Source organism: Felis catus, chromosome D1 (genome assembly GCF_018350175.1).
Source record: "Felis catus isolate Fca126 chromosome D1, F.catus_Fca126_mat1.0, whole genome shotgun sequence".
Taxonomy (NCBI): Eukaryota; Metazoa; Chordata; class Mammalia; order Carnivora; family Felidae; genus Felis; species Felis catus.
This window is the reverse complement of record NC_058377.1, coordinates 112,466,639-112,494,628: the sequence shown is the minus strand read 5'-3', so window position 1 is coordinate 112,494,628 and position 27,990 is coordinate 112,466,639. Positions and strand designations below refer to the sequence as shown.

At 57.0% G+C, this 27,990-nt stretch overlaps 1 protein-coding gene across 17 annotated transcripts in view; it reads left to right on the top strand.

The window, feature by feature from the left end:
* Window positions 1–27,990, top strand: part of SHANK2 (SH3 and multiple ankyrin repeat domains 2) — a 497,685-nt gene that overhangs the window by 136,544 nt on the left and 333,151 nt on the right. The window lies entirely within an intron of this gene.

Genomic DNA, 27,990 nt, shown 5'->3' with positions numbered 1-27,990 from the left:
CAATATTGCCCCTCCCCCCACCATGACCTCACCTTTGCCTGGGAACTCCTAGTCACCCTTCAGAACCAAAGTTCTTCCTCTGCAGGGTGTATTCCTGGGGAGCCTTGGGCCGCGGACCCTTCGCTTCGGTTCCCACGTTACTCGGTAACGTGCTGTTTACACGCCGTGTTAGAGCGGATGCTTCCTGCATCAGCTACCTCCCCCCACAAACCGTAAAGTTCTCTGAGTGGAGAGGATGCATGTTCTCCTCCAGCACCAGACCCGGAACCCTCGCGACTGGAGCTGAAATGCACCGTGGCTGCCGGAGGCCGTGGGTCACGCGGTCCTTGCGCCTTTCCGTGCCGGGCGCTAAGTGGCGATGTTAACGGGGGACAGCTCGGCACAGGTGTGCAGCAGGTGGGAAGCCGGGTGCCAGTGACTGACGTGAGACATTTACGAATCAGCTGTGTGTCTCCTGAAGAAATACCCGCCCCCTCATGTGAGTCCTCGGATTCTTTACCGCGTAGAAGCGAAGTGGAAACGGCCCGGTGTCAGTCCATGTGGCCACCAGCACCGAATAGCACAGCCCGGGCAGCTGAACACCAGACGTTTGTCGCCACAGTTCCGGAGGCTAGAGGTTCGAGATCCAGGCGCCAGTCTGTTTGGTGGCCGGCGAGGGCCCTCCTCCCGGCTCGCAGACGCCGTGCGCCCCCCGTGTCCTCTCCTGGCCTTGCCTGCACGTGTGCTTGGAGAGACAGAGGGCTCTGCCCGCGCTCGCTCGCCAGGGCGTGAATCCCGCCGCGGGCCCCCTCCCCATGGCCTCGTCTGACGCCAACCGCCTCCCAAAGGCGCCACCTGCAGATACCACACACGGGGGTCGGGGTGGGCTTCAACACGGGAATTCGAGGGGGTCGTGAACATTCTGCCCGTAGCCAACCTGAACAGCAGGACATGTGCTCTGGGCCAAGGGTGCTGAGTGTTCTGTGCGCTGCTTCGTGTCTTGTCTTTGACTCTGTCCCCTGCCGTCACTCTTCACACGTGGCCCTGGGCGCAGCCACGTACGTGCCCGTGTGGGCATCTGGTGAGGCGTCCACCTAGTTCCCCAGGACGAGCCCCAGCAGCAGGGACGACGAGGGCGGGGGCCTGGGGGCCACCGCAAGGGGCCAGCGGCTTTCTGGGCCTGAGGCTGAAGTATCACGAGTCCATGTGAAGATCAGCTGGGAAGGCCCACCTGAAATCTGGGACCGTGGACTCCAGCCTCGCAGCCCGTCTGGGCCCCGTGCCCCCTGGGCTCCCACCATCCTGCCCCGTTTGCCGCTTTCCCCGCCAGGGTGAGCAGGCTCTGGGCGGGGGCGGGGGTGGGGTGGGCAGAGACGGGGCCCCTGCTGTCATCGTGGTATTCCCACACGTGGCCCCTGCAGGTTCCCCGCAGACCTCGGTGGGCCCACGAGTGCAGTGGCCCCGTGACCCCCGCTGGCGGCCACTTTGCTCAGAGTGTCCTTTCTCACTGTTCCTTTCCTGATCGCCTCTCCGTGAAGCTTTAACACCACGGAGACACTAACGTTTTTTCTTCGGGTATTAGGTGCATCGCTGGGCTGTATGCATACAAACAGTGAGATATTTTCGTCCCCGAGAACTGTTTCCCCCGGGGGTGGGGTGGTTTCACTCCTTTTGAGAAAGACTTAAGGCGATTGAGCTTTCTGTGTTTGGAAACCGGCCAGCTCTTCCATAATTGAGTCATTTCTACCGGGGGTCCTCAGGGGGAGAAGGACAGTGGCTTAAAACAGCACAAATGTACCCTCGCAGCCTGGGGGCCGGAAGTCTGAATCAAGGTGTTTCAGGGCTGTGCTGCCTCCGGAGGCTCTGGGGGAGGGTCCTTCCTGCCCCCTCCAGCTTCTGGGGCTCCAGGGACCCCGGGCTGTGGCTGTGCCCCTCCAGCCTCCACCTCCGCAGTCACAGGGCCCCTCCTCTGTATTCAAATCTCCTTTGCCTCTTTCTTACAAGGACACCTGTGATTACATTCAGGCCCCATCCGGACAGTCCTGAACAACGTCTCCGTCTCTGGATCCCTAACCTCGTCACTCGGCAAACACCTGTTTTGCTATAGAAGGTCACGTATTTGCTGGTGCGGGATCCAGTCATGGAATCTTTTGGGAGCTGTCACTCTACCCACCCCAAGAGGGAAAGGCTAGTGGCCAGAGGAGAAGGTTCTGGATAGGGGCTCACAGGCGCCCTTCCCTGTGCCTGGAGCCCCTCCCCGACTGCTTGGCTGGTCCTGTCCCTCGGGGAAGCTCATAGCCCCTCCCTGAAGGGGGCGCCCACAGGTCTCCTCACCCTACATCATCATTGTCTCCAGGGGTCTCCACCTGCCTCCCTTAACCCCAACCCTAAGCCTTTGTTCCTGTCACCCCTTGAGTGAACATGACTGTTGGTTTTAGGAACGTGCCATTCCTTGGGGAGGGGACACCGTTCCCACAAAACCCCAGAGCAGTAACTAAGTGGATGACATTCATGAGGCCGGCTGCCTCTACCCGCTCACTCAGTGTTGTTCAGCCGCTGAGCATCCCCTCTAGGCTTACAGGGGTTAGAGATGTGCCTGGGACCTCCCCCTGCCGCCTCAGTGATGCTGAGACCCTGTCCCAGGGCCCTCGAGCTCTTGTCCTACCAGGTCTCATCAGAAGGGCTGATTCTGGACCAATCAGGCTGTACCCCTCCGGCAGCTGAGGCAGAGCCGCGGCCTTTCAGCAGGACCATAAAGACCCCGGGGGGAAGAAGGGGGCCTGAATGGAGGCAAGGAGTGAGGACGTGATGTGGGTTTGTGTTCCTCAAATACAGTCACTCCCCGAGTTGAACAGGGACGCCACCGCATCTCGGCCCAGACTTTGTTTCCCCAAGTCCTGCCTTCCCGTCCTGCTTGCCTGCCTCTCCGTGGGGGCATGTTCGGGGCTGATGGCGGGAGCCACCACATCCCCTGAGCACCTCCCAGGCACCAGGCACGCTGAGCGCTCAGTGTGCTTTTGGTCCCTGTGGATGCGAGGTCAGTAATATCCCCACTCATGGCACAGGAATAGAACCTGGGTCGTAGGCCAGGGTCATCGTCACGACAATCACAGGACCAAGTCCGTGCGGCCGAAAGGGAGCTCTTTTCAAGGGCGCGCTGGTGCCTGGGTCGCCCACGGTGTGCGGGCTGGCCCTGCTCCCTGGGCCCTGAGGAGGTTGCAGGGTCTGGAGACAGCAGGGGCCTGCTGGTGATGTGGCCTCCTGTCCCCCATGCAAAGCTCATCTGGGTGGGAGGCGGCCTCATGCAGGCGCTGAGCCCAAGTCGCATCCACCCCCGGTGGGTGGGTCCTCCGTAGAGCCAGTCGGCAGATCTCCATGAAAGGCTTTGGGGTTTCTGTTTGGTCCTGAGTGTTTGCCCCTCTTTTCTGATTGCCAGTTGACTTTGGGACTTCCGTAAGATGTCTGTATTCTCCATCGCTAGTTGCAGGAGACGCCCCAGGGGCACCTTCTGTCTGGATGCGTCTGGGTATCTGCTGTTGGGAGACTTTCAGCTTTCCTTGCAGACAGAAGCCGCTTGGAGCCCATGACTTTTCCCTAAAGCCCGGGGTCTCTCTGCTCATCATCTCCGTTTGTCCGGGGCTGGCGGCTGTCACGTTCGAGCTCCAGGCAGAGCACCGGAGTTTGGGCAGCACAGAGTGCCTGTCCCATGCTACAGATTCCAGGCTCCCGATTTACCGGCTGCAGCTCCCAGCCGCTTTTCCAGAAAGGTCAGGCCAGTCGAGAAATCCCAGGGAAGGAGAGGGATGCTAGGAGCTGGTTCCGGTGAGGAACGACGCTCCTCCCGGGAAGTTCAGCATTGACTGAGTCGCAGTAGGGATCGCCCGTGCTGCCGGTGTAATTTACCTACCGCTTGGGGTCCTTGCTGTCTATACTCGCTCACATCCTCTGGTCCCTCTTCTTTAGGGGACTGTATGGAGAAGCCACAAGTCCCTGCCCTGTCCTCACTCACCTGGCCACCATGCTCTCTGTCTCTCTCACTGACAACGATTTCCACTGTGGCTTCTGCCTTCGAATGTGGTCATCAGAAGCTACGGGATTGGTAACAAAACAGAGAAATCTCTGGCAAAGACAGTGTGTGGTGGTCTGAACTCCTTTGTCTGTTGCTTTACAGGTAGTTGGAGGCTCTAAAGTCGGTGTTAGGACTCTGGTTTGTCTCCATCTTTTTTTTAAATTTTTTTAATGCTTACTTATTTTTGAGAGAGAGAGAGACAGAGTGCCAATCGGGGAGGGGCAGAGAGAGGAGGAGACACAGAATCTGAAGCAGGCTCCGGGCTCCCAGGTTCTCCGCTGAATTAGGTGTCCTGGCTGGTCGACCAGCTGTCTCAGACCTCTGGCCTCAACTGCTCACCTTTCAGATAGACAAGCCTTTCCTCCGAGGCACCTTTGGGACCCAGGGTGGACGGGAGAGTGCTGTGATTCCTGGAGTCTCTCCTAAGTGACCAAGGAATTGTGGAACCTGGGCCGTCCTCCTAGGCGGGGGCAGGTCCTATAACAGTGTCTCCCATTCATCTGAGCATCTGGGCAGGTGGCTCACGGTGATGAAAGCTCTCGTTGGCCACCGGCACCTTGCCCGTGTTTTACGGCATTTTATCACGTCCTCACGATCTTGGCTTCCCCTGCCTGCACTCCTTCAGAGATGGGGAGCTCTTCACTTTCCAAGGCGGTCTGCTGTCTCGGGCTCCCTTCCTTGCATTGACTCGCACGCTTCCCCCCCGGTGGCCCCATCCCTCCAACTCCGGCTCAAATCCGTCGGCCCCACAGGACAAGCCCACCCCCTGTGCTCTGACCGCTCTCGAGCCGGGCGGCGCAATGACCCAGGACACAGAGCGGGAGGGAAGGCGTGAACGGGGCACGTAACTGTGAGGTCGTTTCTGAAGACGGACTGCGGTGTCTCCGTGAATATTTAAACGGCCTTCAGAGGCCGTGCTCAGGGATTCCTACTCACTGTGGGAAAGTGTTACTGCTTATAAAACAGGTACCAAGACCCTTGTGTCTCCACGTTGTTTCTTCCTTCGGAGTCTGTTTCATACTGTGGGTCCGCGTTTCCTTAAACGGAGAGGCTCACATACTGAGTAGCCTTAACAAGCCTACGATGGGTGCCTGCCTGGGCTCCTCCTTCCCCCGCACCTGGCGGCCGAAGGCTCCAACCACTGGCTCCCCTTTGGGTTGCAAGCAGGTGGGGAGGACCCAACCAGGAGCCAGAAGCGGGGCTGGCGATCAGCGGTGGGACGTGGGGGTGGCCTCGCCTTGTTCCTCCGGCCAGACCAGGGGATTCTGAAGCCCCCCGTATCCCGTCTCATTGTTTGCAAGGCTCCGTGCACGTGAATTCGCCCGCTCGCTACAACGTGTCAGCCCAAAAGGAAAACAAGGAGCAATTTTTCGTTGTGCGTTTCCGTGTTCTTTGTTGGTGTTTTACGGCTTCCAGCAGCCCCCAGGCACAGTGCTGCCGAGCCGGCCGGCGATGTGAGCGCAGGAACATGTCCTAGGGAGGAAGTGCGTGTCGGCTGAGCGTCGTCCGCGCGTGAGCTGTGGCCCTGCTTCCGTGAGGCCAGTGTCGGCGAGTCAACTGTATGTATTAGACAAGGTGTCCCCCCCCCCCCCCAGAAACACTCATCGAGGCAGCTGAGCGTCGATGGCTTGGTGAAAACGTGAGCAGAGCCTGTGGGAACCTAACCCCTGCGTCTCCCTTAGGGGCACCTGCTCGGTATTCGCTACATCGGCGTTCACAGTGACTTCACAGACAAGAGCTACCGTGAATGGCAAGAGGCTGGTGCCGTGTGGGCTTCCCACCGGGTCGGCCTTCATGACATCTCAGGCTAGACCTGCCGGGCTCGGATGGGTGGAGAAGGGCCTGGCCTTGCGTGTCGCTTCTGCCAGGTGTTAAGTGCCTGGCCCCTTGCAAAGGCACATTTCACGATTTCTGCTCGTGCCCGGGGCAGGACTCGGAGACAGAAAGAGATTCAAGGACACGTTTTCCCGACGTGCCGTTTCCTTACTAAGCACTCTGGAGATCTCCAGGCGGTACCCACGGCCACCCGCTGCCTCACCTACCAGCTTTAAAAGGGTTTTCTTCACCTTGGTGGGCGGTCTTTAATAAAATGCATGTGTTTCTTGGATCAGGGTCAATGTAGCAGGATACCTTTGAACTACTTATTCCATAAAGTCACTGATGAAACGCGGCATATACTTGCTCATGGCTTTCCTTTACAGAAACAGCGTCAGGCTGCTGATTCATGCAGATATAAATAGTGGCCCACTGTGAAACCCCACACACCTTCCCTCTGTGTTGCAAACTGTCATGTTGTAGCTGGCTCTCTACGTTTCCTGAGCGGCTGGTGGAGGGAGGCTTAGAGTAATGGTGTGCGGTGGGCAGGGGTGTTCAATTCCATCTGCCGAGAATCTGAGCCGGGACGGGGGTGGGGAGGGAGGGTCCAGCTGACCTTGTAGGACTGGTGGTGGGCAATGGCCAGAGGACAGAAAGGCACCGTCCGTGTCCTCAAAGCATTGCGTTTTGAGGGGAGACAGAAGCCAGGCTCCAGAGTTGCTCGTTATGGGCGCCATTTTATGACGGTGGCCTCCCCTTAAGGCTCCAACTCGGAAGGAGAGAAAGACCACGAAAGAGGGGCTGATGTCCGGCGTGCTCACCGCTATCTCGAGAGAGGAAGAGGCGTCACTTTCTGGGCTGGTTGCCCCACCGAAGCCTCTGGATGCGTAGAAGATGCTTCAGACGCGAAGTCAGGGGTCTCAGCCGCACGATTGGGAGGGATGCTGACCCTAGTGCGTCTGAAGACAGGCATTTCACAGCCACTCCCAGACCTGGTGTTCCTTGCGGTGACAGGGCGTCTGGGGGAACAGCAACCCACTGTGGCTGGACATCGGGCCCACTGCTGCGTCTTGGGGCACTTGCTGACTGGTCACTGGATGCCAGAGGCTGGAGGGAAAGAGAGGCTGCCTCGCTAAGCTAGTCAGGGTTCAAGCGGAATGATCTGGAGCCCAAGGGTGCAGGTGAAAGCCAGGAGTCCGGGCCGTCACCCGTATGGGAGAAATATTCCAACACCTGTCACGCGCTCCCTGTCAAACACGCGACCGTCGTCCAGGAGCTGTGGGCACCATCACCTCTCAGCCCCTCCTTCCACCGAAAGCATACTTTTCCCTTCTTGATGGTTCTTCCCGCTTCCTAGAGTGTGTTGGCTCCTTGAAGATTGCCCACTGGGTTTTGGCTGTCTCGGGGTTCGGGCTTGCGGCTCTTTGATGTCGGTGTGTCATCATATGGGTAGGTATCGCAACGCTTAGCAGCCGTAGGTTACAGATTTTTACAAATAAAATTGATTCTTTTGATTGCTTGTGATTTTGAAAGCATAAGATTTTATTGTAATTTATTTTTATGTCACCAACACAGCTTTCTCTTTTTCGTCTCTTGGCTTTGATGACACATTTAGAAATTTATATACCTGTACGTTTTCGTGCTCTCCATCACTTCCTTATCTATTTTCCATTTGCTTTGTGTTTCTTCCTGAATTTCCATGTCTCCCCCCCCCCCCGCACCCCCCTCCACGGGATCATTTTTCTTTTGCCAGAATCCCTTATTTAAGATTTCATGCCGGTGATACATTATCTGCTTTGATCTTTCTGCAGATGATTTATTCAGCCTTACGGTTAGCCTGTCTTCGTCGGGGGCAGGTTCCAGATCGGCCCTTCCTTCTGGTCTGACCCCTCCTGTTTCTTTTCACATACGTGTAGGTAATGGTTGTTTGCCTTACTCTCCGTCTGTTTTCAGCATCTGCTCGGATGCTGTTTCTCCTGTTGCCCCAAATCCACACACCTCTTTGAGTCTCTGGATTCATGGACTGCATCGGCTGGGTCGTGACACGGGATAGCACGCCTGCCCCTTCCTCGTCTTGCCTTGCGGCTGTCCGGTCACACACGTCCGAGCTTCCGCGTGTTCCGTTCCTCCTTGCCGTGGTCCCCTCTGTCCCCGCTCTGTGCTTCGCTCGTGAGCTTCCTCCCGACCTAGTTTCCAGCTGTCTTACTCCTCTCCTCTGTGCTGTTGGATCCTAAACGCACCCTCTAGGTCCTGAGTTGCACATGTTGTTTTCAGGTCTGGAGGTCATGGTCGATTCTTTTTTTGTTTTGTTTTTAATATTTGAAGTACCATTGGCCTACAATGTTACATTCGCTTCAGACATAGGACAGAGGGACTTGACAGCTCTGTATCTCACTCGGGCTCACCGCAGCAGGTGTAGTCACCGTGTGTCGCCTTACGTCATTGCGGTGTCCCCGCCGCACTTTTCATCCCCTGTGCCTTATTTATCTTAGAGCTGGAAGTTTGTGTCTTTTAATGCTCTGTGTCTATTTTGCCCATATCCCTGCCCTTTGGCGGCTATCAGACTGTTCTCTGTATTAAGAGCCTGTTTGGGGGTTTTAAACTGTTCATTTGGTTTTTTCGTTTTCTTATTTTTAGATTCCACGTGTAAGTGAAATCATATGGTATTTGTCTTTCTTAGTCTCATTTCACTCAGCTAATACCCTCTGGATCCACCTGTGTTACTGCAAATGGCAAGATTTCATCCTTTTTTTTGGCTGAGTAATATTCCTGCAATATGGCCGAACGGTATATATGCACGGAGTATATATTCAAATACATACAAACACACCGCATTTTCTTGATCTATTATCCACCAACGGATGCTTGAGTTGTTTCCGTATCTTGGTTATTTTATTTTATTTTATTTTATTATTTAAAAAATTTTTTTAATGTTCATTCATTTTTGAGAGAGAGAATCCCAAGCAGGCTCCAGGCTCCGAGCTGTCAGCACAGAGCCTGACGTGGGGCTCAAACCCACGGACCGTGAGATCATGACCTGAGCCGAAGTCGGACGCTCAACTGACTGAGCCACCCAGGCACCCCTAGTATCTTGGTTATTTTAAATAATGCTGCAATAAACATAGGGGTACGTGTATCTTTTTGGATTCACGTGTCCATTTTCTTTGGGTACATACCCAGTAGTGTAATTTACTGGATCGTAGGTAATTCTAAGGTTTTTGAGGAACCTGCACAGTGTTTTCCAGAGTGGCTGCACCAGTTTGCATTCCCGCCAGCAGTGTACGAGGGTTCCCCTTTCTCCGCATCCTCGCCAACACCCCATGTTTCTTGTCTTTCTGATTCTAGCCCTTCTGACAGGTGTGAGGTGGTATCTCATTGTGGCCTTGATTTGCATTTCCCTGATGATGAGTGATGTTGAGCATCTCTTCGTGCGTCTGTTGGCTGTGTGTAGGTCTTCTTTGGAAAAATGTATATTCAGGTCCTGTGCCCACTTTTAATTGGATTATTTTGGATTTGGGGTGTTGATATAAGTTCTTTATATATTTTCAACATTAACCCCTTATCGAATATTTACTTGCAATATCGTTTCCCGTTCAGTAGGCTGTCTTTTTGTTTTGTTAATGATTTCTTTTGCTCTGAAAAGCTTTTAATTTTGGTGCAGTCCCAACAGTTAATTTTTGTTTCTGTTTCCCTCACCCCACGAGGCAGATCCATAAATGTGTCGCTAAGACTGCCATCCAAGAGATTACTGTCTCTGTTTTCTCTTAGGGGTCTTGTGGTTGCAGACCCCACGTTAAGGTCTTTCACTGACTGCGTCAGGCTTTCCAGTTCTCTGATGAAATTAGCCATCTTTTCAGCCCTTTTCCCTCGCTTGTCCTTTATTTTCTGGAAAATATTAACTACCGTAAAGTTCTCAGTGGCTCATGCGACTGTCTGCATCATCTGTGGGTCTGTTTCTGTTGACTGAGTTTTCTGTTTGTTTTCCCCCACCTGGCACCGTCCCTGGGAATGATGAGTGATGTTTATCGAATGCTGAGCATTGCATATGTTTTCAAAAAATAGAGAAACTCCAGACAGATAATGTTCTTTGGTTTCGGAGAGGATTGCCCCTTTTTTGTGCTAGGGAGATAGACTGGGGGCTCTTCTCTCTAGTCTGGTCACACGCGGGGCTGAGGCAAGGCTGGGTTTCAGCTTTGCGGGGATTCATTGCAGCCCGTGTTGCCCTCTCTCCCGTCGTGAGGCCCTCGGATGCTGTCAGCTGAGCCCCTGCTGTGCTCACGACGCCCCTCTCCCTGGTGGGCCCTCCACCCCGGTGCTCACGCCCCGCTCTTTAGCCTTCTGTCCCTCCCGGGTTCAGAGGCCCCTAAGAAGGTTTGTCTTGAAAGGGAAAGCAGCCAAATGCCTCATTCAGTTTTCCACTCTTCCTTCCCACCCGGACTTTGCCTGCAGGTCTGCGGTTTTGACTGCTGACTAGCTCTGCTTCTTGCTAAACACCACACTGATTTCTCTGCACCCGGTAGGGATCGGCCCTCGGATTCCCAGCCCTGTCCCTGAGTGGGGAATGCGCACCCGATCGCAGGGCAAAGCAGCCTTCGTCACCGTGGCCCTGCACAGAGCCTCAGCACCTTGGGTCTTTGTCGCCGTGGTAGCTCTGAGATGCTTTACGGAAATGTCCGTTGTGTCGTCTTTCATAACTCCGCTCTCTTCTCGGGGGAGTGATCGCCTGCCTGTGGCCGTTTCACCACGCCTGTCCGCGCTCGGCGGAGGCTCCTTCCGTGGAGCACACACGAAACAGCCCGCCAGCAACGCGATGCTCGGATGGTGAAGTTACGTTTGTCATCAGAGCACATCCTGTTAGGGACGTGCAATGACATCTGAGTTTGGAGGTCATTTGGCACAATTTTCCTCTGTGTGTTTACACCGCCAGCTCTGTATGCATTTACGTTCAGTTTGTTTAACTTTACTTCTGATTTTTAACAGCCGCCTTTTAGATGTTTTAAATGTTTATAGATACACAAAATATCCGCATCGTTCTAGAGTCAACTGTATAAAACGAGGGAAATACGGAGAAGTCACCGTTTCTCCGTCTCCCTCTTATTCTCTCCTTTCTTCCCCTTACGTACAACGTGTTTTTCAAACATACTCTCCCGTTGTCTATTGAGAGTGCTTCTCACAAAGAGTAGCGATTGTACTAGAAACTACCATTTACTGAGTGCTAGAGGGTTGGCAGTTTGCGCTGATGACCCTGCGCACAGAATCTCGCCGTAGAGGACAAGTTGCCTGGGAGGAAGGGTCTGTCGTTCCTGCTGCAGATGAGGGAGCTGAGGCTCAGAGATGTCAAGTCAGGGAGCCAAAGTCACACAGCAAGCACAGTCCACTCTGGCACCAGGGGCAGGGCCTTGGCCCAGGACGAGGGCGGCTCAGCTCTGCTCTCTCTAGCTTTGGAAGCCGTCAGATACCTAAGCCCTGCCCGGTTGCTTTTGATGACTGATTTGAAAAATATCCGCGTAGCCTTGTGGCACTTTTACTCCGATGACTCTTGGGCTGTCGGAGCCACCTGGGCTGGACGTGGCTTGGACGCAGAAGCCAGGAGTGGGCGGTGGCCTTGTGACGCAGGCCGGGGTTGTGTCTGTGGGAATGGCGCCATTGACCCCTGTCCGCGGGGCAGGCGAGCTGTGACTGCTTATGGGGAGCAGCGTCTGACGTTTGTCCTCCGAGCTGGTGCCGGAGCCCCCGCGGGCAGGTGCTGGCACCCTTTCAGCGCCGACCCCTCCCCCGGAACAGCAGCCAAGGGTGCGGGATTCGTTCCTTCTTGTGGGCTTGGGCTCTCGCCGCGGCAGGTGAGTGGGTACCTGTGTTTTGGCAGCTGCCTTTCTTTCCTGGTTCTGGCAGTGCAGCGATTCAGAGTGGGGGCTGGTTTGAGAGGCTCACGTGGCAGCTTTTTGACGCCCAGGTGCGGCCTCAGCCCGCGGTGGCATCAGAAGCAAGCTGGGCCCTTGGACCGTGCACAGCACAGAGAGGCGGCCCGCTCCCTCCCCCTGGACGCAGCCCGCCGCTCCTCTGCGTGGCGGCTTTTCTCGGTTGCCTCGCTTTGCCGTTTGCTGTTTCCCGATAAGAACGGAGCGAAGCAAACCAGGGAAGTCAGGCCTGGCGTCCCGCAGACCGCCGGGACCCCACTGATCAGACCAGAGGCCTCAGCTTCTGAGCCCACGTCTGTGACGTCACGGCCCCGGCCGGCCGGCCTCAGATCCCCGAGAACACCCAGCACGTGGCCCCTGAGTCGGCGACGACACACACGGGAGGTGCTCGCCCCGCTGCGGGGGTCGCCCCTGCCCGCCTGGGGAGGAGGGTGGGGGGCCCGGCCCCCAGGGAGGAGCCCGACGCGGGGCAGATGGGAAGACGGGTGTTTTAGCTGCAAAATCAGAGTCATCCTTTAAAGCCTCTGGGCAATTGGGCAAAATACAATCAGGTAAAACATGAATTTTTGTAAAGAAACTCCCTTCGCACACCTAGGCCGACAGACACCTGGGTGTGCTTCTGTGTGTTTCCCGGGCCTCCCTGCCTGGTACCTTCCTCCGGGGAGCCAGGGAGGCCCAGCTCTTTTCTGCGGCAGAGGGTCAGACAGGAAGTCACCCTGGGCCGGCCACGTCCCCTGGCCGGGTCTGCCTGAAGCCCCTGTGAGCTGGGGTGGGGCCCCCCCGTGGGCCCTGCGGAACAGGTGAGCCCCTCGGCCGCCGCCGCACCTGGGGCAGGGGGCGGACCTGAGCTAGACAAGCCAGGCTCTGGAACATTCTTGGGAGCCAACACTCAGGGGTGCCGCCCCGGGTGAGGTCGGGGCGTGGGCGCGACCGAGAAAGGAAGGCCAGAACGGGGGGGCCCTGCTGACGTGTCACGTGGTCGGGGTGGTGGCCAGAGGAAGGAAATCCCCTGGTGCTTCCTGAACGCAAAGCCGGCGGAGACCGGAGACTAAATCCCGCCTCAGCCGCTCTCGCACACGGCGCTGGCTTGTCCCTCCCGTGCCAGCTTTCCTGAGGCCACGCGGCCACCTGCAGACGTCGTCTCCGGAATTCTGATGGGGCGTGAGTCACCGGGAAGAGGGCGAGGAGGTAATCATCGGCCTCCGTCACTCAACTGGCACAAAGTCCCCCGGCCGTCCCGCAGCTGCACACCGTTCGGCATCTCCCCGCCGTCTGAGCGAGGTGCAGGGTGGTCGGGACCGCAGGGTCTGCCCTCCAGGCCTGCCCGTGTGCCCGCCAGGGGCCAGCAGCCGGGGCGAGGGGGGTCCGGCGGCAGGCTCGGCGTGCGGGGCACAGGCCTGCTCCCTCCACCGCAGGCACCTCGCCCCTAAGCCTCATGGTAGCTGGGGCCCCGGGGCAAGGGCCGTGAGCAGGGAAGGCGCCCCCGGTGTGGCCCCCGGGCCCTTCCCGTAACTGGGATGGGGCAGGGCTGCTGCTTGCTGAGCGATGACTATTTGGGGATCATTGTCTCTCATTATCTGTCCACAGACGGCATCATGAATCATAGCTGAAAGAATTAAAATGTTAGACACCGGGACGTAGTTGCTAAGGGATTTTGCGGGGGCGGGGGGTGCGTAGGGTGCTAACGTGTGCTGGCGGGTCTCGGGACAGCTGTCACTCACAGCCGAGACGAGACCCCCCCCCGTGGCAGTGAGTGTCTCGAAGGGACCGCATCCTGTGCTGGAAAGAAGACCTCGGTGTTTTGATCTGTAACATCAAGACCAAGGACAAACATGTCGGGCGATACCCAGCAATCATCCGGAAAAGGTAGTCATGATCACGAGTCGGTGGCGGAGAACGGTCAGCTTCGCCCTCGCGGGGCGTCACTGGGACGAGGGGACAGAGGCAGAAGCGCATGCTGCGGTGAGGAGAGGGCGTTTCCGAAGTGAACAGCGCTCTCCCCCGGGAGGTTTCTCGGGGTTGCACTTAAAGGCTTTCCACAACAGAATTCTCCTGCCTTTTGGGTTCTCAACGTCTCATACGTGCTTGTAAGATAAGTTGGTTTTTTGAATTTTTTTTTTCAACGTTTTATTTATTTTTGGGACAGAGAGAGACAGAGCATGAACGGGGGAGGGGCAGAGAGAGAGGGAGACACAGAATCGGAAGCAGGCTCCAGGCTCTGAGCCATCAGCCCAGAGCCCGACGTGGGGCTCGAACTCCCGGACCGCGAGATCGTGACCTGGCTGAAGTCGGACGCTTAACCGACTGCACCACCCAGGCGCCCCGATAAGTTGGTTTTTTGAAGGGCCCTTTCTGTGCGAGCTTGGAGTTCTCATTCTCCCTCTGGTTCTCTGGAGGCTCCAGGACCGGCAGGTGCACACGGGGTGATTTCCTCCAGTCCCTGGGCTTGGGGAACGCCAGGCCCTCATTCTCCGGGTGACCAGGGAGAGAGTCTGGGGGAAGAGGCTGTGAGCCTGGGTCCTGCGGCTCCCAGCCAGCCCCCAGGGCCGCCGTCACAGAAGGGCACCTGTGCCTTCTCAAGGTCCTGTAAAGGGGGAGCTGCAGGGTAAGGGTGTTCGGGTGGGGCTCTGCTGCTCCCTCCGAGGCCTGACGCCCCCCTCCGCCTGGCATAAGTCCTCCCCTGGCAGGGTTTCCTCTGCTGGCTGCAGCAAGGTAAATACGCTAAATCAGAAAGTGGATTGATTTAAAAGCAATAAACATCCACGTAGCTGCTCTAATGAAAACATCCTGATGGCAGCCGTTTTCCCTGGTGAAGCGTGGTAAGCGTTACCTGAGCAATTAGGTGACTGTGCACTTAAGCCGAGCCGTGTTTCCAGAATGGGAGTCATCCACTGGAACGCGGACCCCGCAGAGCTGGGCCGGGGACAGTTACCCCACCGTCCCGGGTGCGAGAAACGGCCCTTTCCCGGGAGAGGATCCTTCCAGGGCGTTTCCTGGTCTGAGGTGGGTTTTAGAGCTGGTATCTGAGTACCAATCCTCCCTTTCAGGCCCCGGACCCCAAAGGGGGAGCTCTGAGCCCTTGGCTTGTGGTTTTGCTTGTTTCGAATTATTTGAATTTATTTGATCTTAAAAACTCGTCTAGGACAACGGCCCCCTCTCTGTGCCAGCGTTTACGAGCTGGTTACAGAGAGCTGAAGTCACTCCCTCCGGGTTTTTCCTAATAAAGCAAATGTCTTTGGCATTTTTTTTTTATTCCTAAAGGTATTAAAATGCAATTTTATGTTATTCCAACGTGTTGAATTTAATTCACGTACCTCCCATACATTTTAGCGGTGAGAACCCGCTGGGCATTCAGCACGCTCCCTGAGTGGTCAGTGTGCCCACAATAGGACCCGTGAGTTAGGATGTATGACGGAAAAAGAAGGGAGAAAAAAGCCTCTTTATATAATAAGTTCCTTCTGCGGCACTGGGGTTAATTACATGTTGGATGTCTTTTTTCTTCCGAAGGACCTGATCTAGCCCGGATTTATTTATAAGCACGCTAAGAGGTATGAGGACAGGCGGGCAGGGTGATAAGGAGAGAGGGTCTTGAATTTCCTTTTCTTCTCCGGGGAATTGGCGACAGTGAATGACATCAGCACCCGGGCTCTGGCGTCTATGGCTCGGACCCGAGCTCGGGAGGTGGTGAGAGTGGGCAGCAGGGAGCAGAGCCACAGGGGGACTGGCCCTCACAGGATATTTGCTTTTTTCTAAGTTCATTTATTTAGTAAATGTTTTTACTATTGATTTTTGAGAAAGAGAGACAGAAAATGTGAACAGGGAAGGGGCAGAGAGAAGGAGACACAGAATCGGAAGCAGGCTCCAGGCTCCGAGCTGTCGGCACAGAGCCCGACGCGGGGCTCGAGCCCACGAACCGCGAGATCATGACCTGAGCCGAAGTCGGACGCTTGACCGACTGAGCCACCCAGGTGCCCCCATTTATTTATTTTTGAGAGAGAGAGAGAAAGAGAGGGAGGGGCAGAGAGAAATGGAGACAGAGAATCCCAAGTAAACTCCACACTGTCAGTGCAGAGCCCGACACGGGGCTCGAACCCGGGAACTGAGATCGTGACCCGAGCCGAAACCAAGCGTCCGATGCTTAACTGACGGAGCCCCCCGGGTGCCCCGGGATCTTGCTTTTTGACGAGACAACTCTAGTGCGTAACTGAGAAATTGTTTCCCGTGTGACAGGTGGCAGCCATTGTAATGAAATTGTGGGTTCAGTTTCTTAGGGAAGGTCATCAAATAAAATTCCATATAAACACCAAACTGGCTCACGGTTTCGACGCCACACAAAGACGGTTTTCATGTATGGAATTCAATTTACTGAAGTCTCTTCCCATCACTGAATAGAGGGAAGAATTGTGTGAGTGTGGAAGGTAAACCTGTAGGTGCTGTGAACCCCTTCGTCCTGATCGCTACCCTGCCGTTCTCACCCTGGTTATTTTGGGGTAAGAAATGGCGCTTCTGGGTACATGGCCGTGGCCGCTGTCTTCTCGCGCCCTGGCCACTGTGGGTTCAGTAGCAGCGGCTTCAGGGAGGTTGATATTTTTGGTTCTTCGTCCAGGTCTTGGAATCTTTTTTTTTTTTTTTTTTTAGTTTTTTTTTAATGTTTGTTTGTTTGTTTATTTATTTATTTTTATTTTATTTTTTGGGACAGAGAGAGACAGAGCATGAACGGGGGAGGGGCAGAGAGAGAGGGAGACACAGAATCAGAAACAGGCTCTAGGCTCCGAGCCATCAGCCCAGAGCCTGACGCGGGGCTCAAACTCACAGACCGCGAGATCGTGACCTGGCTGAAGTCGGACGCTTAACCGACTGCGCCACCCAGGCGCCCCGATGTTTATTTATTTTTGAGAGAGAGAGAGAAAGGACAAGTAGGGGAGGGGCAGAGAGAGAGGGAGACACAGAAGCCGAAGCAGGTTCCTCAGAGCCTGACGCAGGGCTCGAACCCACAAACTGTGAGATCACGACCTGAGCTGAAGCCGGACGCTTAAACGACGGAGCCACCGGGGGCCCCATGAGTTGATTTTATTTTAAAGGTAGCAATGGTGAGGTTAAAGAAAAGGTGCGTGTGTTTGGGGGCAAATGTAACTTAAAACCGCCCGTTTCACTCACACACACACACACACACACACACACACACACACACACACACACCTGAATTAAAAAGACAGACCAAGTGTGGGTGCGAACACAGGGTGGCGGGAAGTCCGGCTCACTGCTGTAGGCGCCTACAGCGGCCCCCGTCTGGAAGGAAGGCAGTGTCTTCTTGTCCAGCGAGACGTGCCCTACCCTGTCATCCAGCCACTGCACACCTCGGGGGAGGCCAGGAGGAAACAAACCGCACACGGCCACCCAAGCGCCTGCAGGAGCTCGTTCGGAGCAGCCTCATTTGTCATAGCCACGCGTCACGGCGGACAGGTGCATCCGTGTCGTGGGGCATCCCTGGGCAGAAAAGACAGAGACGTTGCGGAGCCTGCCACGGTGCAGACAGACTCCCAAAGCGGAGCCCCGAGCAAGGGGGGCCAGACCCCGCGGCGCTTGTAACTTGTGACGCAAACAGACGTGCTTGGTTTACGGTGAGAGAGACGGGGGCCTCCTCTAGGTTGGTTGGGAGAGGGAGGGGCGCGTCGTCCAGCAGGGGTGTGGGAGCCTGTTGGGGCGACGGAGATGCTCCGGTTCTCGAATGACGCGGTGCCGCGTGGCCTCGCACCCAAACAAGAACGGTTGAAACACCAGGAGGGGTGGGGATGGGGCATTTTGGGAGTGAATCCTGGTCCGGTCGTGTCAGTCCGTGTGGGGGCCGGTCCTTCTCTTCTCTGGACGCTGAGACACTTGGATCGGGGAGGGGGGGGGGGAGGCACCACAGCGGCTCAGCGAGAGCAGTGCACCTTACGCCACGGCTCGCGGCTCGCAAGGCGCCGTGTGACCGAGGCGGGCAGCGGATTGCTGGTCATTGCCCTGTTCATTCGGGTTTGGGGGTGCCTTTGAGAACATTCGTAACAAACTCTTGGGGTGGGGAAAATAAAGTCTCCGCGTAAAGATCAGACCCAGGAAGCAATTTCTGCTCTTGGCGTTTCCATCCCCGATGGTCATGTTCACGCAGCTCCCTGGCCCCCAGAGCACGGGCTCTGTAAACGTGCTGAGGAGAGCGGTTCTCAGGCCTTCGTGTGTGTCTGATGTTCGCGGAAGAAGGCACGTGTCTGCGAGGAAGCCGAAACGATTCTCCGGTTCCCGCACCAGGCGAGGTCTGCTGGGCTGAGCTGTGTCCCCCAGATTCCTAGGTGGAAGCCCTCACCCCGAGCACCTCCGAGCATGACAGTGTCTGGAGATGGGGGTCTTTTAAAAGGTAATTAAGGTGACGCGGGGTCACCGGGGCGGGCCCTGCTCCCGTGTGACCGGGTTCCGTGTAGGAAGGGGGAATCAGGACACAGACGCGCCCGGAGCGACGGCCCCATGAGGACACAGGGAGAGGACGGCCGTCCCCACGTGAGGGGAGCGGCCTCAGGAGGCCCTGGCTCTGCCCACGCCTGGACGTCGGGCCTCGGGCCCTGGGGACCGGGGGACAGCACGTGTATATAGTTTCAGCTGCCCCGCCTATTGTCTGTTGTGGTGGCCTAAGCTGGCTCATACACAGCGTGTGTGGTCTCAGCTGTCATTTCTCTCATTGGTTGCTGTCCTGCCGAAAACGGTGCTGAATTTCTGCTTCCAAATCAAATGTCATCACTGATCTCCCTCACGCACCCCTTTTCAAGGGAGGGGGCTGCGCCTACACCGAGGAGCTAGAGGTTTCCTGGGGTCAGAGCCACCTGAGGCTGCATGGGTAGCACCTGGCCGCGAGCCTCCAGGCTTTGGGGCCAAACAGACGAGGTCTACCTGTACGTAAGGTAGAAGTCCCACGTCCTTGAGTGGTTAGGAGCCCGCCTCCTCTTCTGTGGAACAGGAACAGGCATCGTGGCTACTGAGATGCCCGGGGAGCGCAGGTGCTGAGCAAGGTCCTGTTACCGCTGTCAGCTCGAGCCTTAGAGTCCCTGTTACTACGGCGTGGGGAAGCCCGTCTAGGAGCGTCCGCCGTCCCCGAGCGTCAGTCTGCGCCCAGTGCGTCAGGGACCCGGAGGCCGCGCGGAAACATCTTGCCCCCGCATGTTCGTGCCTCTCCAACCTGATGGTCCCAACACAAGCTGCTCTCTTGAAGGCTGTTTCTCTGCAAACACAGCAAAACCGTTGGCTCTCTGTCAAGATTTCCGGGAGCAAATAGTGTCCTTCCAAGCCGGTGCTATTTCAGAGGAGAAATTTGCATTTTATTGGCAAATCCATCTGGGAGGGGGATGATGCATTTGGTCGATGTGAAATAATTACTTCCCGTTCCTTTGTGTGCATGCTAAACTTTTATGCCTCAGATGCTTTTTATGGCTTTTTTTTTTCTGCCTTGACTACCATAAATACTTTATGCAACCGAAGACTGGATAATACCGTGTAGAAGGTGCTAATACGTAAGAGGGTTGGGGCTCGGGGCCCCTCCACGGAGCGGGGAGGTGTTTTTATCCAGCACGGCTGGGGCTCAGCAACTAAAATGAAGGTAGGCCATCTGGGTCGTAGTCTGACTTTGCCTGTTGGAGGGTCATAAACTTCTAGACGCTGGAGGTGGCTTTTCTCCTTAAATATGAACTCTCGGGGCCCTCCGTGGGGTTCCGTGTCTCCCTTGTGACCGGGGAGCAGTTCAGGCCCGAATCTCAGCCTCCCCCGTGGGCGTGGCCGTCTCACGGACCTCAGTGCCCTGTTGTGAAACAGTCTGAACACCACACGGAGCACTTAGCATCGGCTCTGGAGCTGAGGGTCAAATCCCAAGTGGCTCTGGGACCTCCGCTAAGCTCAGGTCCGAAAGGACAGCGTCAACCCGAATGCAGCCGCGAGTGTTTCCGTGTGGCCATCGTCGGGCAGTCGTGGCCAGAACAGCACAGGCTGAGGCACAGCCCAGACAGGGCGCAGCACCTGTGTCCTCCTGCCTAGCATCTGGTCTCACCTGGTGATGAGTACGGCATTTCCGAAGCGGCATCGCGGGACTTCCCGAGCCCGCCCTTAGGCTTTCCAGCTTTCGATTTTGCTCCTGCTGAACACTGTCCTGAACCCACCGTGGAAGGAAGCCAGTCTGGTCATGGGAGGGCGGGAGGCCCGGCAGAAGGAAATAGACGAGCCGCGGTTCGTGCCGTGACTCGTGGGCGAGGCTCTCTCCGACCGGCCAGCCGGACCGGCCCCACACCCAGATGCCAGCCCCGCTTCTCGGTCCTCAGAATCTGTCCCCTCTTAGCTTTGGGGTGGCTTCTGATGCAGCCAGATGTTTCATGGATGCAGCAGCAGATCAGTCCCTTTTTATTCTGAGTCTGTTACGTTGTATCACAGATTGGTATTAAGTTTTGTCAAGTGCTTTTTGATCAAACACTTATCAAATTTGGTAACAGATCTGCAATCAGCAAGAATCCTAGAGATGTTTTTCCCTCTTTTCTTGGTGCGATGAAGGACGCTGATGTTTTTATTCCTGTAATAAGCCCACCTCGTGATGATGTCTTCTCCTTCGTAAGTAAATCCCTGAGCCTGTTTTGCTCAGGTGCGTTTGGGTTTTCTGCTTCGGTGGGAGACACGACCAGCACCTTTGGAGGGGCCCGGTGGTGAGGTTAGCTGGCCTCATACACGGAGCTGGGGCCGTTCTCTCTTCATTCCCCGGGATTGGTTGGGTAAGATGGGTGTTAGCATTCCTCCTGTACTTGGGAAAATTCATGAGAAGCCACCTGGGCCTGGGTTTTCTCTGTGGGACTTCAGGCTCTGTTTTAAGCCGTTTACCAGCGTTAACTATTTGATGAGCACAGGTCACACGCGTATCGTTATCCCCAGCTACAGACAGATGTAATTGGTCTGCGTTCTCTGTGCTGGAAGGACTGACACCAGGAGGTCCGTGACCCCGACTGCTGTACCATGCTGTCCACGTGAAGGCTGACCGCAGCCCAGGGCGTCCCCTTCCTGGGGAGGGACACGGGGGCCAGGTGGTCTGCGTGGTGTTCTGAGAGATGGTGGGGAGCGCTTCATTCCCAGCCTCGGGGTTTTAGCAAAGGAGAGGCCTGGCCTGGGCGGTTCTTCCCAGGATTCCTCAGGATCCCCGTTTAACCTGGGGTGGCCCGGCGGGTCACCTGGCCTAGCTGCCTCTTGGCTCGGTGCCTGGCCCGCTCTCCCCAAGCAGCCCCACGGTGGTTGGGGGCACCTCCCCCCCCAACCAGCGTGGGGTCCCTGAGTAAGCCGAGGGCCTCCAGGTAACACATCGGTTTGCCAAAGCTCCTGGCCCCACGTGGGATTTGGCACAACCTCGGGTGCTACTGCATTTGGAATCTGCAGGGTTGCCGACTGCGTCTCTGGGCTCAGCCCCAGAGACTGAGCAAAGACCCCCGTGGAGTCTGTCTGGCGGAGTCCAGGGCTGGGTGCCCAGCCCCCTCTGCATGCCTGCAGGATGCTCATAACTGAGCCGTCCCTCCCAGGCTCCCAGGCCTCTGCGGGTCGGTCGCTGCCTGATTTGCGATAGGTCTCAGGTTGGCGACGTGGAGTCATCTGGAAGGGAAACCGAAGATGGGGATGTGCCAAGCCCGCGGTCTCCCCCGCCGTCTTTGCACGGAGCCGTTTTCCAGTTATAGCAAGGACACACCAGGGTCACAGAGCCGCCTATAAATGGCTTTCCGTGTGAGGAGGCTCATTTGGCTTGGCAACAGGAGGAGGCTGCCTTCGGGGCAGGGGAGTGGGTTCTCCGCATTCTGGCTGTGCCTCAGGATCAGTAACACGGTCAGTAACATGGACACTGGCAGCTTCTCGCCCCGCCTGGTGCTAACTCCAGGGGCCGGCCAAGCGGATGCACCGTGGGCACCCCAGCAAGGCAGCGGCATCCCTAGGGTACTCACTGCCCGCCGCCAGGAGCCAGGGAGACCGAGGGCAACATCACAAGGGGGCACCTTTGTCACTATGAAAGCGTTCATGCCCCTCCACCCGCCCTGAGCAGGAAGGCAGGAGTTTGTTGACCCCCACTCGGAGCTCAGCATTAGACCAGATGATGGGTGGGAGAGGATGCAGGCCCACTTGATACTTGGGCTCAGGTAGAGTTGTTTCCTTATCTAGAATGCAGGCTTACACACAGAGACCGGGGAGAGCTTTGAGTGCTGGGGGCATGGGACGTGGCACATGGTAGTGCTCAGTTAATGGTAGCAGGGTGCGTGGGTGGGTGGATGGTGGATGGATGACTGGGTAGTTGGTTGAGTGGGTGGATGACTGGGTAGTTGGTTGAGTGGATGGATGACTGGGTAGATGGTTGAGTGGATGGATGACTGAGTAGTTGGTTGAGTGGGTGGATGACTGGGTAGTTGGTTGAGTGGATGGATGACTGGGTAGATGGTTGAGTGGATGGATGACTGGGTAGTTGGTTGAGTGGATGGATGACTGGGTAGTTGGTTGAGTGGGTGGATGACTGGGTAGTTGGTTGAGTGGGTGGATGACTGGGTAGTTGGTTGAGTGGGTGGATGACTGGGTAGTTGGTTGAGTGGGTGGATGACTGGGTAGTTGGTTGAGTGGGTGGATGACTGGGTAGTTGGTTGAGTGGGTGGATGACTGGGTAGTTGGTTGAGTGGATGGATGACTGGGTAGATGGCTGAGTGGATGGATGACTGGGTAGTTGGTTGAGTGGATGGATGACTGGGTAGTTGGTTGAGTGGATGGATGACTGGGTAGATGGCTGAGTGGATGGATGACTGGGTAGTTGGTTGAGTGGGTGGATGACTGGGTAGTTGGTTGAGTGGGTGGATGACTGGGTAGTTGGTTGAGTGGATGCATGACTGGGTAGCTGGTTGAGTGGGTGGATGACTGGGTAGTTGGTTGAGTGGGTGGATGACTGGGTAGTTGGTTGAGTGGGTGGATGACTGGGTAGTTGGTTGAGTGGGTGGATGACTGGGTAGTTTGTTGAGTGGATGGATGACTGGGTAGTTGGTTGAGTGGGTGGATGACTGGGTAGTTGGTTGAGTGGGTGGATGACTGGGTAGTTGGTTGAGTGGGTGGATGACTGGGTAGTTGGTTGAGTGGGTGGATGACTGGGTAGTTGGTTGAGTGGGTGGATGACTGGGTAGTTGGTTGAGTGGGTGGATGACTGGGTAGTTGGTTGAGTGGGTGGATGACTGGGTAGTTGGTTGAGTGGATGGATGACTGGGTAGTTGGTTGAGTGGATGGATGACTGGGTAGTTGGTTGAGTGGATGGATGCCTGGGTAGATGGTTGAGTGGATGGATGACTGGGTAGTTGGTTGAGTGGATGGATGACTGGATAGATGGTTGAGTGGATGGATGACTGGGTAGTTGGTTGAGTGGATGGATGACTGGCTAGATGGTTGAGTGGATGGATGACTGGGTAGTTGGTTGAGTGGATGGGTGGGGGGCTGGCATGAACCCACAGAGGGTATTGTGCACACAGTGCTGGGGTCTTCCAGGAAGTCCTGTGGAAGGGTGGCCTGATATAAGATGGGTAGAAATAGATCAGCAGAGAGTTGCAGCGAGGGCCAACCAGCTTTCTTTGTGCCCTCCTCCCCTGTGTGTGGGGTCAGTTTTCCTCTGTCAGATCTCCCCCTGCCCTCAGTCCCCTAGGCTCTTTGCTCCTGGTACTGCACGATGCCCCCTCCACCATGCTGAGCCCCTCACTCTGTTCCTTACGTTCCTCATGTTGGTCTCGAAGCCATACAGGGGTAGGGGCACAGCAGTCTAGGCGACGGTGTGGGATTCCAGCTGTCTGGTGAGGGACGGCCCTGACGGTGGGGGTGGGGGTTCGCCTGGGGCCCCCAGCCTCCAGCACAAAGCCTGGTGCCTAGTAGGTGTGCAGTTGGGTCAGCTCCCCTTCTTGACTTTGGGAAGGACAACAGGCAGGTGTCTGCGTGGATTGTGGGTGGCACCTCATATCCTGCTGTGACGCACACAGCCCCCCACCTGCCCCGGTGTCCCCTAAACACGCTGTCCCCGTGTGTATCTAGTACAGCCCTTTGGCAAAAGACACGGACGGTTTGGGGGCACCCCTGATGAGGCGCCCTAAACCTTTCCCTGCTTACTGACAGGCCGAGTGTGGGTCTGTGGGTATGCCCCACCACGACCCAGTGTGTCTGTCCACAGGAAACCCTCTCGCCTCATCGATGAGGTGGGTGCAGGGCCTGGGTGGGCCAGCGGACCTACCTAATTCACAGGTAGATTCGAAGCATGCTCCTGGCTAACTCCGAGGGTGCTCCCTGGTAACTCGGAGTGTGCTCCCTGCTCCTGTGTGCACTGTCTGAGGCCTCCCTCCCCCCCTTCATCCCAGCACCCCCCATTCCTCGTGGGGAGTTGGCTGTTCCAAGGCTCAGGCATCTCTCCAACTCCTCCTGGCCTGTTCATCCATACTTGACCTTCCGTCCTGCTGGTCCACACAGGTGCACTGTTGCCTTTTTTTGTTTAATTGTAAAATGTACAAACCAGAAGTAATACTGTCTTAGTCTGTTCAGTGGCGTTGAGTACCTTGTTCTGAAACCATCACCACCATCCGTCTCCAGAACTCTCCGTCTTGCAAAACTGAAGCTCTGTCTCCAGGAAGCACGGACCCCCGGCCCCTCCCCCAGCCCCGGCGCCCACTGTCCACTCTCCGTCCCCTGGAATCTGGAGACCCCAGGGGCCTCGCGTGAGTGGATCACACGTGAGCATCCACTCATCTGTTGACGGGCCCGGGCGTGCCTCTGTCGTTGGCTGTTGTGAGTGGCGCTGCTGTGAACGTGGGTGTGTAGGTACCTCTTTGGACCCCTGCTTTCTGAATCTGCCCTTGCTGCCATAATGGAAGACCACAGACCAGGGGGCTTGAACAACAGACAGTTCTGGGGGCTGGAGCTCCAAGGTCGGGTGCGGCACAGTTGATTCTGGTGGGGCCTCTCTTGCTGGCCTTCTGGCCGTGTCCTCATGTGGTCGGGGGGAGAGAGAGCGTCTCTGGTATCCCCCTCTTACAAGGTTGCAAATCCCCCGACAGGGGCTACACCCTCATGACCTCGTGTCACCCTAACTACCTCCCGAAGACCCCACCTCCAAATTCCATTCCCCTTGGGGGTTAGTTTTCAACACAGGGTGGGGGGGGTGGGTAGGGCACAGACATTAAGTATGCAACACTCCACCCCCTGAGCCCCCAAATCCATGTCTTTCTGGCATGGAAAGCACGCTGATTTCACCTAACAGCCCCCCAAAGTCTTACCTCACTCCGGCACCATCTCTAAAGTCCCAGGTCCCACTTAAACATCGTCCAGCTCAGGTGTGCGTGAGACCCCAGGTATGGATCATCCTCAGGCCAAGTACGTCTCCCGCTGGGAACCCGTGAAACCGACGAGCTGGGTGCTTCCAAGGCGCGACAGCGAGACCCTCATGGGCCAGACGTCCCCGTTCCAAAAGAGAGGCTGAAACAGAAGGAAGGGGTGTCGGGTCCCCAGCGGTCTGGAGCCCAGCAGCCAGCTCCGCGAGGTCTTTCGGCTCGAGAACAGCCCTGTTTGCTTCGGTGCCCTGGCCTGCAGGCTCACCAGGGCAGCAGCCTCACCCCTGCTCTGCAGGGCGGTCCCACCCACAAGGCTCCTGGTGGAACCCAGGCAGTGGCCTGGTAGTCTCCGGATCTCCTTCTGGAAGAGTGTTGCATGTTTGCTGCCCAGGAGCTACTGTCCCCTCTCGTCCAAACCAAGAAGCCCCCAGCCTTCCCGGGTTACAGCCCGGCTCCGCCCTCTCAGTTCAAACCCGCGGTGTCTCTGCTCCCATAATCCCGTGCGCTCTTTGTCCAGTGGTAGTCCGGCTACGCCACGTGCACGGTCTTCTCTTCGGAGCACGCTTTCTCACTGTTTGCATCAGGCATGGGCCGAGGATGTTCCCGCTCCCATAATCCCATGCGCTCTTCGTCCAGTGGTAGACTGGCTATGCCACGTGCACGGTCTTCTCTTTGGAGCACGCTTTCTCACTGTTTGCATCAGGCATGGGCCGAGGATGTTCCCGCTCCCATAATCCCATGCGCTCTTCGTCCAGTGGTAGTCCGGCTACGCCACGTGCACGGTCTTCTCTTCGGAGCACGCTTTCTCACTGTTTGCATCAGGCATGGGCCGAGGATGTCCCGCAGTCTTCGTGTTCTGGCTCCGCCTCCGGTTCGTCTCCCCTGGCATGTCACTACGAGCAGCCCGCTGCTCCTTCACTCTGCATAGACGTCTCCTCCGCCAAGTTCCCAACTCTCGCGCGTGCGTGCTGCCTTCCGCACAACCCTAGGACGCAAGCACCGGTCGGCCGAGCCGTTGGTGACTTTATAATGCATTTCCTCGTGATTCGGTGTGAGAGTCCATCAGAATGGCCTTGACCATCCGTGCACCCCAGACCTCTTCCAGCCTCCGCCGCCCCCACTCCCAAAGCTGCTTCCGCACTGGCGGGCATTTGTCACAGTGGCCCCACCCCAGGACCCAGACCCGCACTCACCAGGGAAACAGAGCCAGTGGGATGCACGTGTGCACGCGTGCGCGCGCACACACACACACACACACACACACACACACACCCCTGTATGGTGGCTGAGAAGTCCAGGGCTGATGCTGTGACAAGCTGGAGGCCCAGGCAGTGATGTGTAGGTCTCAGTCTGAAAGCCGGCGGGCCTGAGGCTCAGCTGGTACTTCCGTCCGGGTCTGAAGGTCGGAAGAGACCTACCCGCCAGCTCAGCCGTCTGGCAGGCGGACTTCCTGCTCAGTCAGACTCTTTGTTCTGCTCAGACCTTCACCTGGTGGGACGAGGCCCACCAGAGCCGGGGAGGGCTGGCGGCTTTACTGAGCCTGCTGAGTCGGACGTTCGTGTCGTCCAGAAACGCCCTCGCAGACACACCCACGGTAGTTTTTGGCCGACTGTCTGGGCACCCCCGTGGCTCAGTCAAGATGACGCATACAATTAACCGTCACACCCGCTTTCGGTCCCTTCGGGTCTGACCCCGGAGGTAGAATTGCTACATCACGTGTTCTCTTTCACTTCCCGAGGCCCTCCAAGCTGCTTCCCACGGTGGCTGAGCCTTCTTACCTTAACAGCAGCAGGGCGCGCGTGGGCGCAAACAGGCCGGGCTCTCCACATCCTCGCCAGCACTTACCATCTTCTGGATTTTGATAGTAGCCACCCATCTTGGCAGACCCAGGGGCCGCCCCTGAACCGCTCTTTGCCTTCTGGCTTTCGCTGACGTCAGCAGCGGCTCCCGTGGCTGGTCTTCCGCTGGCAAGCCGGGGAGGGCCCGGCCTCGGCGGCCGGCCGCTCCTCTCGGGCGGCATCCTTGGAGGGCACCCGTGGAAGGCAGCGCCACTCCTGAGGGCGGGGGCCCGGGATCCCTGGGTGTCTGGCCCCCCCGGCCTCTGCAAAGCTGCCTCCATCAGGACGCTCCAGGGCAGCGGGCCCGACGGGTTGGAGAGATCTACACTGAGGCAGTTTCTTGTGACCAGCTGGTTCACGTGACTGTGGGGGCTGGCGAGTCTGGGATCCGTAGGGCGGGCGGGAGGCTCGGGCGGGAGTCGCTTCTCCAGGAAATCAGGGTTTGCTAATAAGGCCTCCGGATGATTGGCTGAGTCCCACCCGCGTCATCACCGCAGGGCTGTAGATGTGCATGTGTCTCTAGGCTGGCACCTGCGGGCCTGGCTCCCGTGGGTGTAGACCGTCGCCTGTGGTGCCGGGAGCCCTGCCCACGTGCTTCTGGTGCCTGGTCTCCCTCCCCCTCCAGCCCCACCCCGGCGTTTCCGTGTCAGCCCACAGATCCGTGGGGCCCGCGTTGGGAGCGTTTCCCGTAGGTGTTGGTTCTGGTCTTCTGCACGCACGCGAGGGTGGGATTTTTTCCACCAGACTGAAACCTGGTGAAGAGCTTTGGGTACTTTTTTGAGGATTCCCTTCTCCCTGCTTATGGGGAGCGGCTCGTGTCTAATCAGAAGGACGGGACGCGCGGGCATGCCGGGCGGAGTACGGGACACGGTCCAGGGGCCCTCCAGACGCAGGCTCACTGAGCGCCCCACCCTGCTCCTGTGCAGATGGTCCCTGCTGGGGACCTTCTGGGCAGACGCTTGCTCTCCTGTGGGTTCTCGTGGAATGCGAGCCTCACCTTGTCG